The sequence below is a fragment of the Panicum virgatum genome, chromosome 6N (assembly GCF_016808335.1).
Source record: "Panicum virgatum strain AP13 chromosome 6N, P.virgatum_v5, whole genome shotgun sequence".
NCBI classification, from domain to species: domain Eukaryota; kingdom Viridiplantae; phylum Streptophyta; class Magnoliopsida; order Poales; family Poaceae; genus Panicum; species Panicum virgatum.
This window is the reverse complement of record NC_053150.1, coordinates 31,448,101-31,459,464: the sequence shown is the minus strand read 5'-3', so window position 1 is coordinate 31,459,464 and position 11,364 is coordinate 31,448,101.

The following is an 11,364-nucleotide window of genomic DNA, read 5'->3' as shown; positions in this document are numbered from 1 at the left end:
GACCATCCCTTTTCTTCCCAAAAAATCTCTTGTACTTAGTCGATTCTTTAGGAGTAACCAAAAGAAAACTTTATGCTTATGCTGACAGCAATTCTTCCAAATCCACTTAAAGGCTGGTGGGACATTTGCATGACCTGTAAGTTGTTTATAAGCTCTAGAGCTAGAGAAGAAAGGTGAGCCCCAAATGTAAGTCCATGTATCCCGATTGGAGTTGAGTTGGAGTGCATCCAATCTTTCATTTAAGAGTAACAACTGAGAATATGCTTCTGAAGAAAGAGGTAGGTGGAATAGGTGGTCAATTGCTGTGGGAAATAAAACTCTTTGAATTGAAACATTCTTCATCTTAGCAAAAGAAAAGAGTTTAGGATAAGCTTGTGCACAGACTTGGCCTTCCAACAGATCCCACCACAGCAAACATGTTCTTCCATCAGCTATACTGACTGAAGCCAGGCCCTTGAATTTATCCAATAATTTGAGAATGTCTTTCCACCAGAAAGATCCTTTTTTTATTGCACTTGGCAGCTTGTCATTCTGATAGTGCTTTTCCCAGATTAAATGTACCAATGGAATATCTAGTCTGTTGAAAAAATTATGGAGATCCTTGAGTAAGAGGGCTTCATTCTGAGTTGTCAAATTGATCACACCTAAGCCACCTTGGGATTTAGGTATACAAACCACATGCCAACCTGTTTTAGGAGGTGTTTTAGCATTTAAATCTGCCCCTCTCCACAAACAATATTTTCTGAATTTGTCAATATGCTTGATAGCTGTTTTATGTAGCTTAAAGGTGCATATATAAAAGGTTGGCAAGGCTGAAAGGACTGCATTGGTGAGTTGTAACCTCCCTACTTGAGATAAAAAAAGTTGATGTGTTGGCCAATCTTTGTTCACATCTGGAGATTAATGACCAGAAATCTGCCACCTTTGGTTTGCTCAGACCGAGTGGAAAGACCCAAATAGGTGAAGGGGAGTGAGCCCAAAGTGCAGCCAAATGACTGAGCCAGCAAAAGAGCACTTTCTAAAGTCATGTTTATGGGCACAAGCAGTGATTTAGAGAAATTGACCTTGAGACCAGTGGAAAGTGAAAAAAACCTGAGGACATCTTTAAGGGCTGCCAACTGATCACGTTTTGCTTCCATAATTATCAAAGTCTCGTCAGCATATTGTAAAATGGGGAAGTCTTGAGAATGATTTAATGGTACGGGGAGGGAGAGCAGGCCATCATTCTTTGCAACATTTAATGCTGACTGTAGTAAATCTGCAGCTAAGACAAAGAGGAGTGGTGAAAGTGGATCACCTTGTCTTACACTTCTTTTGCAATGGAAGGTTTTACCAGGTACACTGTTTAGTAGGACAGCAGAACTACCAGAAGAGAAGATTGATGCCATCCACTGCATCCATTTTTCACCAAAGCCCAAATGTTCCATGATCTGCAAAATAGCTTGATGCTCCACTTTATCAAAAGCCTTCTCAAAATCTAGTTTGAGGATAATAATTTCTTTCTTGGAATGATGGCAGAGATGCAAGTATTCAAAAGCCCAAGCAACACAATCACAATCTTGAATGGTTCTTGTCTGAATAAAACCATATTGATTTTTATGAATGATATTTTGGATCACTGTCTGCAGTCGATTTGCTAGGAGCTTGGTGATCAATTTCACTGAAGTGTTGAGAAGAGAAATTGGTCTGAAATCTGATGCTCTGGATGCATCATTCACTTTTGGAATAAGAGTGATATAAGAACCATTAATGCTCTTAAAGCAAAGATCCCCATTGTAAAATGCTAAACAAAGCTCATAAAAATCATGCTTGATAACTGGCCATGCCCTTTTGATGAAATCTACATTGAACCCATCTGGCCTCGGAGATTTGTCAGACGGTAAATTTTTGACAACTTGGTCATGCGTGAAAGGTTCCTCCATGAATTCCAGGAGGTTAGAACTTGTCAATAGTTCATCTAAGTTCATGTGCATTTCCTAAAATTCAGATGTGCCGAGACGCCCTTTAAAAGCCTAAACCATAAACCCTAAACCCTAAACCCAGAAATTTTTGATATAATGTAGGTCAAAGCTTTCCCTTTTTGTTTCTTGAAGGCAAACAATATCACAACCACTTTCCACAATTTTATCTCTGACAGAACCCCATTTACTCACAGAATTAATCCCCCTAACATTCCAACACAAGATTTTCCAATTCTTAACATTTCTAATATGATCCATTATGAAACCAGTCAATTCACAGTTCTTGCATGAAAGACAGTTAATTTTGACCTCTATGAAGAAATGCTGACAGAGAAAGTTAATTCTGAAAAGGATACACAGTCAGCTGAATATGACTCACCTTCTCCTATCAAGCTGGTACAGGATCAGAGTAATTTGGGCCCCTGGTCAAAGGCTGTCTTAGCCCAATATGAAAAATTAAAGTTGACTCGTGATGATCCTAACCTGAGGAGGAGTGCCCGCAGAAAGAACATCAACAAAGGCTACAAAGACCCCACCTACTCAGAGAAGGACTGTATTGCTTGTTCTATCAAACCTCCTTCTATTTCTGCAACTGTAATCAAGAATTTGGGTGCCACTTTTCTGTAAAATTGATCCTGTGAAGTTATCTGATGAGGCTCTTCACAAGAAAAAGAAGGTTTCTGCTCCTGGTGGGAAGAAGCCTAGAAAGCCACAAGATAAAAGTGATGATGCATCTAAGCCAGACAAGAAGAAGTCCAAGAAGTGATAGTGGTGGGGCTCATAGAAGTCTAGCTTTTGCTTTTGGACAATCTGTTCTCTGTCAGATTTTGCTTATCCTTTTTGTAATAAGTTATTTGGCTCTGCCATATCAAACTTCAAGTGTGTTCCAAGTACTCATGTTAATCATGTGTTACTATCTTCTCTCTATCTCTTAACTCGGTAGTGGGTGCTCTATGCCTTTTTTCCGGTTACAAGGAAGATGCACAAACATAGGCTAGGACACAAACGATCCATATATACTACAGTTATGGAAACGACAGTTTGGTTTTCAATAAAATAGACGTAGGTGCAGAGACCCAGTGGCATACCTAGGATTTTACAGAAGGTATGTCACCATATTTTTTTTCACTTGCAATTCAGTATAATTCGTATATGATTCAGTTATCAAGAGTAAAAATTACATTTCAAATTTTAAAGTCAACAGTTAAATCCGATGTTGCATAATTATAATACAAATAGTTCAAACATACTAGTTTCTTTTCATTCAAAAGAGCGTCACCCAACTTATTTCTTTTCTTAGTTTCTTTTCATCCATTACAGACAAAGTATGAAAGTACATCAATAATCAATCGGTTCATGAATCAACAATTCCTATGTGTTACACTGATTTGCAATTGTCCAATCACTGTAAAAAGAAAAATATAGCGAGCTACCGTTAGGGTTCCACTTCCACAAATTTCATACCAGAATGTGTGTGGAGGCAATTCCGACTATGCTGACTGGAAGACTTTCTCTCTTGAGTCGTCTCAGCATAGCCGGTCCCAAGCCCGGATAAAGGAGGAGAGTTGCGTTAGGTTTTGGCAAACCAGCATAAAAATAGCCACTCTAATGGATTTGAAACCCACAAGAAACTCGTTGGGGCGTAACCCTCTTAGCGACGCACTACATCGGAACCCGGGTGTGGTGATAAATAGGCAAGGGCCGGGTCGCCATCCCCCCAAGGGCGCGTCGTATCATGACCTGGGTACGATGATAAGTGAGCAAGGGTCGGGTCGTCACCTGAATGTCGCACTACATCTACGCCCGGGTGTAGTGAAAAATGAGCAAGGGTCTTCGCACTTCCCTCAACGGGTGCGAAGGGTAAGGAAGCTAGCTGAGCCAATTAGGATTCGTATAGGTAGCTGGAACGTAGGGTCCCTAACGGGTAAGTTGCGAGAGCTAGTTGATGTAGCAATTAGGAGGCGTGTAAATATTCTATGCGTTCAGGAGACTAAATGGAAGGGCCAGGAGGCGAAGGAGGTTGAGGATACTGGCTTCAAGCTTTGGTACACGGGAGCAACCCCGGGTAGGAATGGTGTAGGCATCTTGATTGATAGGAGCCTTAAGGATGGAGTCGTAGAGGTTAGAAGGCAAGGCGACCGGATTATCCTAATCCGGTTGGTAGTTGGAGATTCGGTTTTGAATGTGATCAGTGCCTATGCCCCTCAGGTAGGCCTTAGTGAGAGCACCAAGATGCAGTTTTGGGAAGATCTAGATAGCATGGTTAATACCGTGCCTACCAGCGAGAAACTCTTCATAGGAGGAGATCTCAACGGCCATGTGGGTGCGACTAATGTAGGGTTCGAGCGAGTGCACGGGGGTTTTGGGTACGGTAGCAGGAGTCAAGAGGGGGAGGATGTGTTGAACTTCGCGTTAGCTTACGACTTGTTGATAGCGAATACCGTGTTTAAGAAGAGGGAATCCCATCTTGTGACGTTTCGTAGTGGACAACACTCGAGACAGATCGACTTTATCCTTGCTAGGAGGGAGGATAGACGTGATTGCTTAGATTGTAAGGTGATACCTGGGGAGTGTGTTGTCCCTCAACACAAGCTTGTGGTGTCGGACTTTCGTCTTCGGGTATGTGTCCACCGGGACAAACGTGCCAAGATTGCGAGAACAAAGTGGTGGAAGCTTAGAGGGGAAGCGGCACAAGCGTTTAAGGAAAGGATGCTAGGTGAGGGGCCTTGGGAAGAAGGAGAAGACGCAGATGACATGTGGCTAAAGATGGCAACATGTGTTCGGAAGGTGGCCTCAGAGGTGTTTGGCATGAGTAGGGGAGGCAAACAAGAGGGGAAAGACATCTGGTGGTGGAATGACGAGGTGCAAAGGGCTATTAAGGAGAAGAAGGAGTGTTTCAAGCGCCTCCACCTTGACAAGACTGTAGCCAACATCGAGAGCTATAAATTAGCGAAGAGGGTTGCAAAGCGAGCTGTGAATGTAGCAAAGGGTAAGGCGTATGATGACCTGTATCAGCGGCTAGGCACGAAAGAAGGGGAGAAGAACATTTATAGGATGGCTAGGATCCGCGAGCGGAAGACAAGGGACATCAACCAAATCAAATGCATTAAGGATGGGACAGATCGACTGCTAGTGAAGGATGAGGAGATCATGAATAGATGGAGAGAGTACTTCGACAAGTTGTTTAATGGGGAGAGTGAGGGCCCTACCCTTGAGTTAGATGACTCTTTTGACGATACCAACAGACGTTTTGTGAGGAGAATTCAGGAGGTAGAGATCGGGGAGGCTTTGAAGAGGATGAAGGGAGGTAAATCGATGGGCCCTGATGGTATCCCCATTGAGGTGTGGAGATGCCTAGGAGATAGAGCAATAGTATGGTTAACTAAGCTTTTTAATCTCATTTTTTGGTCAAACAAGATGCCGGAAGAATGGAGGAGAAGTATATTAGTACTTATCTTCAAAAACAAGGGTGATGTTCAAAGTTGTACTAACTACCGTGGGATTAAGCTGATGAGCCATACGATGAAGCTTTGGGAGAGGGTTATCGAGCATCGCCTAAGAAGAGTGACAAGTGTGACCCAAAACCAATTTGGGTTCATGCCTGGAAGGTCAACCATGGAGGCGATTTTCTTAATACGACAATTGATGGAGAGATATAGGGAACAGAAGAAGGACTTGCACATGGTCTTCATTGACCTTGAGAAGGCATATGACAAAGTACCGAGAAATGTCATGTGGTGGGCCTTGGAGAAGCACAAAGTCCCAACTAAGTACATTACCCTCATTAAGGATATGTACAAGGATGAGACGACGTTTGTCCGGACATGTGATGGCAACACCACTGACTTTCCTATTAACATAGGCCTACACCAGGGGTCAGCATTGAGCCCTTATTTATTTGCTTTAGTGATGGATGAGGTCACAAGGGATATACAAGGTGAGATCTCTTGGTATATGCTCTTTGCTGATGATGTGGTGCTAGTTGACGAGAGTAGGGCAGGGGTTAATAGGAAGTTAGAGCTGTGGAGATGCACGTTAGAGTCGAAAGGGTTCAGACTTAGTAGGACCAAGACCGAGTACATGATGTGCGATTTCAGCGCGACTAGGCATGAGGGGGGAGACGTTAGATTAGATGGACAAGTGGTGGTCCAGAAGGATACTTTTCGGTATTTAAGATCGGTGCTACAAAAGGATGGCGACATTGATGAAGATGTTAGGCATAGAATTTCAGCTGGCTGGTTGAAATGGCGGCAAGCTTCTAGCATCCTTTGTGACAAGAGGGTGCCACAAAAGCTAAAAGGCAAATTCTATAGGGCAACAATTCGTCCGGCGATGCTATACGGTGCTGAATGTTGGCCTACAAAAAGGCGACATGTCCAGCAACTGAGTGTAGCAGAGATGCGGATGTTGCGGTGGTTTTGCGGGCACACAAGGAGAGATAGAGTCCGGAATGAAGTTATTCGGGATAGGGTCGGAGTTGCACCAATTGAGGAGAAACTTACCCAGCATCGGCTGAGATGGTTTGGACATGTCCAACGAAGGCCTCCTGAGGCGCCGGTGCGTAATGGGGTTCTTGAACGGGTCGATAATGTAAAGAGGGGTAGATGTAGACCTAAACTGACGTGAGATGAGTTGGTTAAGAGAGACCTTAAGGATTGGAATATCTCTAAAGAGATAGCTTTGGATAGGAGCGCTTGGAGACTAGCTATCAATGTGTCTGAACCTTGAACTTATTTCTTTCGGGTTTCATCTCTAGCCTACCCCAACTTGCTTAGGAAAAAAGACTATGTTGTTGTTGTAATGTGTGTGGAGGCAGTGGAGCTACCGAGCTAGTAGGAGTCGAGGGCTGAGGTGCTGAAATCACGCTCGTGGCTACAGAAGAGAGAGCCACCATGCTGCACGGTCAATTAAACATCAGTGGGCGCCATCGGTCGTCGGATGCAGAGCAGCAGCACAGCAGCAGCTTCGATGTCGAGAGGCTTGAGGTTGAGGTGGAGTGCTCAGCTGCAGCCTGCGGAGGGAAGCCTAGTGTGGACGTAGGCTAGATGATGCAGCGCACGAGCGAACTGGCGGCCGGTGGAGTCCCCTAATCCCATAGAGCTGCGAGTCGCCTCTCACGGTGACGCGGTCGCGCCACCAGGCCGTGCGTTCGTGAGAGCATGAGAGGCTGTGAGTTATGCACATCGCCTTGGGCTTGGTATGGTAAATTTTTTTACTAGGTGGGCGGGAATATTTGGGTATTCCATGGTATATCTGGCTGACCGGCTGACCTATTGGGTCCGCACGTGTAGAGAACCGATGGAAACATTGCAGTCGGTTCACAAATGTTGCAGTCAGTTTTAGGAATACATGTTATTGACATCAGAAAGGTTAGCTGTTATTCCTGTGATTGGATTACTTGGTCCTGTGGTGGCATATCCATCTATTCTTAGCAACAAGAATTGTGGTTTATTAAAGCAGCTGAAAAGTGTCAATCTTGGAAGATTTTTCTTATAGGTCATAGACTAGCTCTAACTGTTTAGCTGGCTATAGTGGTGTTCCAATCAAAGCATCAAGCTGTAGAAGCCTTTGGAGATTTGCATGGGCAAAACATATATGATCGGGGCTATCAGATGGAGATCAACTGGGGTTCTCCTAGGAACCGGATGTTTTCATGGTTACAATCAAGGGTGATGCAGTGGCAAACAAGGGTGGATGCAGCGTGGGGGAAGGAGCCCGCCCTACCCCCATGAAGGCCCCCCCCCCCCCCCCCCCAAACATTCTTTAGCCATGGATGAGGTAGGGGAAGAAGGAAATGAGAGAAAAAGAGGGGAGGGAGGAGGAAGCCCCCCTTAGTGTTCAATTCTTGGATCCGCCACTAGTGGCAAAGTTCATCCATAGGGACCCCTTTTGATAATACTACTTCTATGTCCACACTGGATGAGCTTGGCTTCAAGAAGCTTCCTATGGAGGCAGTTACAAGTGAAGAACACATTGAGGCTACTCTTGTAGTAGGGCAAGCGGTAGCATCATTGCTGTCCCGCTTGTCACCATGTCGCACGTTGTTTACAGTGACATCAATGATGAGCTCCCAATGCCAGCCGTTGTGACCATCACTAAGGAGGTTGTCCCTAGGCCCGACCTCATCGTTATGGCTTCATCTGTGCCCAGTGACATCAGCATTGCCATGCCCACTAGATGCTTGATGAAATGTCAGGGCCGTGTCATTGGTGTTCCTGACATATGTGAGCTCACCCAATGCTGGAGCAGCATCACCACCTACGTCTACAAGCCTCAATTTCACCTTGCTTCCTAAGACCGTCCACAGTGGCCGGAGCATCCGGTGGAGCAAAATGCTCCTTCCCCTCCTCTTTCCCCGTGCCTCCACTGTCTGCAGTGCCAAACAGTGCATCTACAGTGCCAAACAGTGCATTTGCTCTGGCCGCTGTGGACGGTCTAAGTGCTCGTTAAGCAATACATGCTGTAGCCCTATTTTACTTGGCAAGATTTTTCTTGGTGGCAATGTGTTCATTTAAGACAAATTAGGGCTATGCCAGTATCTCTCGTTTCCATTGGGCTATGTCCTCCAAACCTAGCTATTGCCTGTGAAGTGGCTCAAGTGGGAACCATGGCCACCACCTGTGCTAGTGGAGTTCATGGGAAATAGGGCTGAGATTCGATCAACACCTTGGCCATCCTTCAAAATGAAGGTTTTGGTTTCTGCTTATTTGTGTTTCAATTTGCTCGGGAAAGCTCCATGGTCACCTTAAGTTTGTCGAGGTTGCAGATGTGTGCCAGCTGCAATAGAGAGCTAGGAATACCATGTTATTGACATCAGAAAGGTTAGCTGTTATTCCTGTGATTGGATTACTTGGTCCTGTGGTGGCATATCCATCTACTCTTAGCAACAAGAATTGTGGTTTATTAAAGCAGCTAAAAAGTGTCAATCTTGGAAGATTTTTTGACAGTGAAGTTTCCAGCATGCACATAATAGTTCTTAACAGCAAAGAGTATCATCCATGGGATCCTGGAACAATGGTGCATAGCTTCACTTGCTTAATGTTGTTTTATGACTGGGGTATGTTTCTTCTAAAGGCAAATAACAGCTGCTTCTTGAAAGACCTCTATGACATGTGGGAATTATTAGTGAGAATCGATTTGGCCAAGGTACAATTTCAATGGTGCGGTACTATGTGTGTTGTGTTTTTTATGGCTGACACCAAAAATTACACAAGCAAAAGCTCAGTTGTGAAAAGAGAGATTCCATGGTTTCTATACTGGAATTATGAAGCAGTCAGGTTATTCAGTGGAGTGACAAATGTTGCAGATGTGCTATTGCCACAAGTTCATCTGTTTATGCCACCGAAGCTTTGTGATGTGTTCTTCCCTAGAAGAAATCAGGTGCAGTCATTTGTCAGTGCTGATTGCTTGCTTATCTTTAGTGTCTCATGAACGTTATGGCTCTTCAAGTTGGAATACATTGTGCAGAATAGTAAGCTTGCTTAAGCAATATGGCACACGACCATCGAAGTCCAAATACATATTTCACTGAGACATACATCATTGAATATTTTTAGAAGCAGGACGCAATTTTTAGTACTAATACGACTGGTCAAGTTCAGAGCTCAGGTTACTGATGCTCAAATGGAGAGCCATATTTGCAAAAGTCTGATGGTGTTTTCACTTGAGAGATCATTCTTGGCTACTGTCATAATGGGCTTTGCTGGGAACATGAGGATGCATGTTTGATGATTGCAAGAGGCATTGGCCAATGCTACTCTAGTTGGGCTTGTACAAGTGATAGTTTCAACAATGTGTTCATATGCTGTCTACAATTAACATGTGATCTAGGTGGCGACATGCAATCCATATTCATAATGTTTTTTTTTGGAATACGCAGGAGAGCTGCGTATCATTGCATTAAAACAGAAGTAGAAAGGTAAAGTAGCCGTACACACACGCCATGGCTTCAAAAAACAAACGCGCTTGTAACGAACATGAGTCAACCACAACTAGCACCACAAAATGCTATGCTAACAACCAGGTCGAGCAGCGACCAGTCCGGACAATCCTTTGGTGCCTGGTAGCATCAAGAGATCAGCCTCATTCTGTGCCAGGAGAAGGGCCTGATCAATCCTCGGCGAGGTGTCATTAAACACTATATCATTCCTCAACATCCAAAGGACCCAAGCACCTAGAATGACCAGCAAATTAAAACCTTGTCGGGTTTCTTTGTTTAGAGTATCTCCGGCTTGCTGCTACTACTCGAACAGACTAACCAAGGCTGATTGGGGTGGTCAGGAAGGACGAACCGGCTCAACAGTTGTTACCAAAATTGCCTGGATAAAACGCAGCTACACAACAAATGGTGGATCGTCTCCTCCTTCTGATCGCAAAAAAGGCAGCGGTCAGGATGAGGAAGGTCTAGAGAGCCTGTCCGCAGTCCAGCAGCAATTATGTGCGACCAGCTAGAGAAAGAATTTGCACTTCTTGGAGGCCCAAGACTTCCAGATCAGTTTGCTCGGTTCAAACAGGGTTGCTCCATAGAAGAGAGACTCATACGTCTTCACAACGCCTATATTCATAAATAATGTTGATTGTTGAAGGTCCGGGTCAAATTTTGAATTCTTCAAATAGTATGGCAGCATTACATTTTCACAATTATAGATGGTTCTGGGTTCAATCAGTTGCGCTAGTCAAAAGTATTTTGCCACATTGGCCTGAGGTCAAGTCTATACTATAAAGGATAAAAGAACTGAAACCTTTCTCACCAAAATTAGACCCACCTTATTCCTCACAGAGGCCCCACTTGTCAACGCGAGAGGTTTGATAAGAAATGTGGAGATCAATGGTTTTGATGTTTCTAAAAGAGTTAAATACACCAGCGGTCCTCGAACTTGTCCCGAGGCGCCACTTAGGTCCACAAACTCGCAAAATCGAAATCTGGCACCCTGAACTTATTAAATTGTGCCATTTAGATCCATACCCCATACATATATGCAAAAAAGTCCTCAAATTTTATTATCTTCTATAATTACATCCTCCTCATCTCTTTCACCTCTCTCAATCCGCCGGCTTACCCTGCTCCCACTGCCGCCGACCACTCCGGCCCGAGCGTCCACAGTCGCGCGCCTGCCTCGGAGGTCGCTGATGCGCACCTTCACCCTCTGCATGCTCCTCTCGTGGTGGGACACGAGCAGCAGCTGCGGTGCTGGTTCCGCCGTGCTGATGCCGGGGATGGGGCTTGGAGGGCGCAGCGGTAGCGGCAGACCACGGAGGATGAGGACGTGTGGCACCGCCGGGTGCTCACGGAGGGCACTGGCACCGGGTAGCAAGGTTCGAGGCTGCGGCGACGCTGCTACTGGCTGCTGCTGTTCGCACCCACCGCCGCCGCCGACGGCGGTGGGTCCGAGGCCTCGGCGGT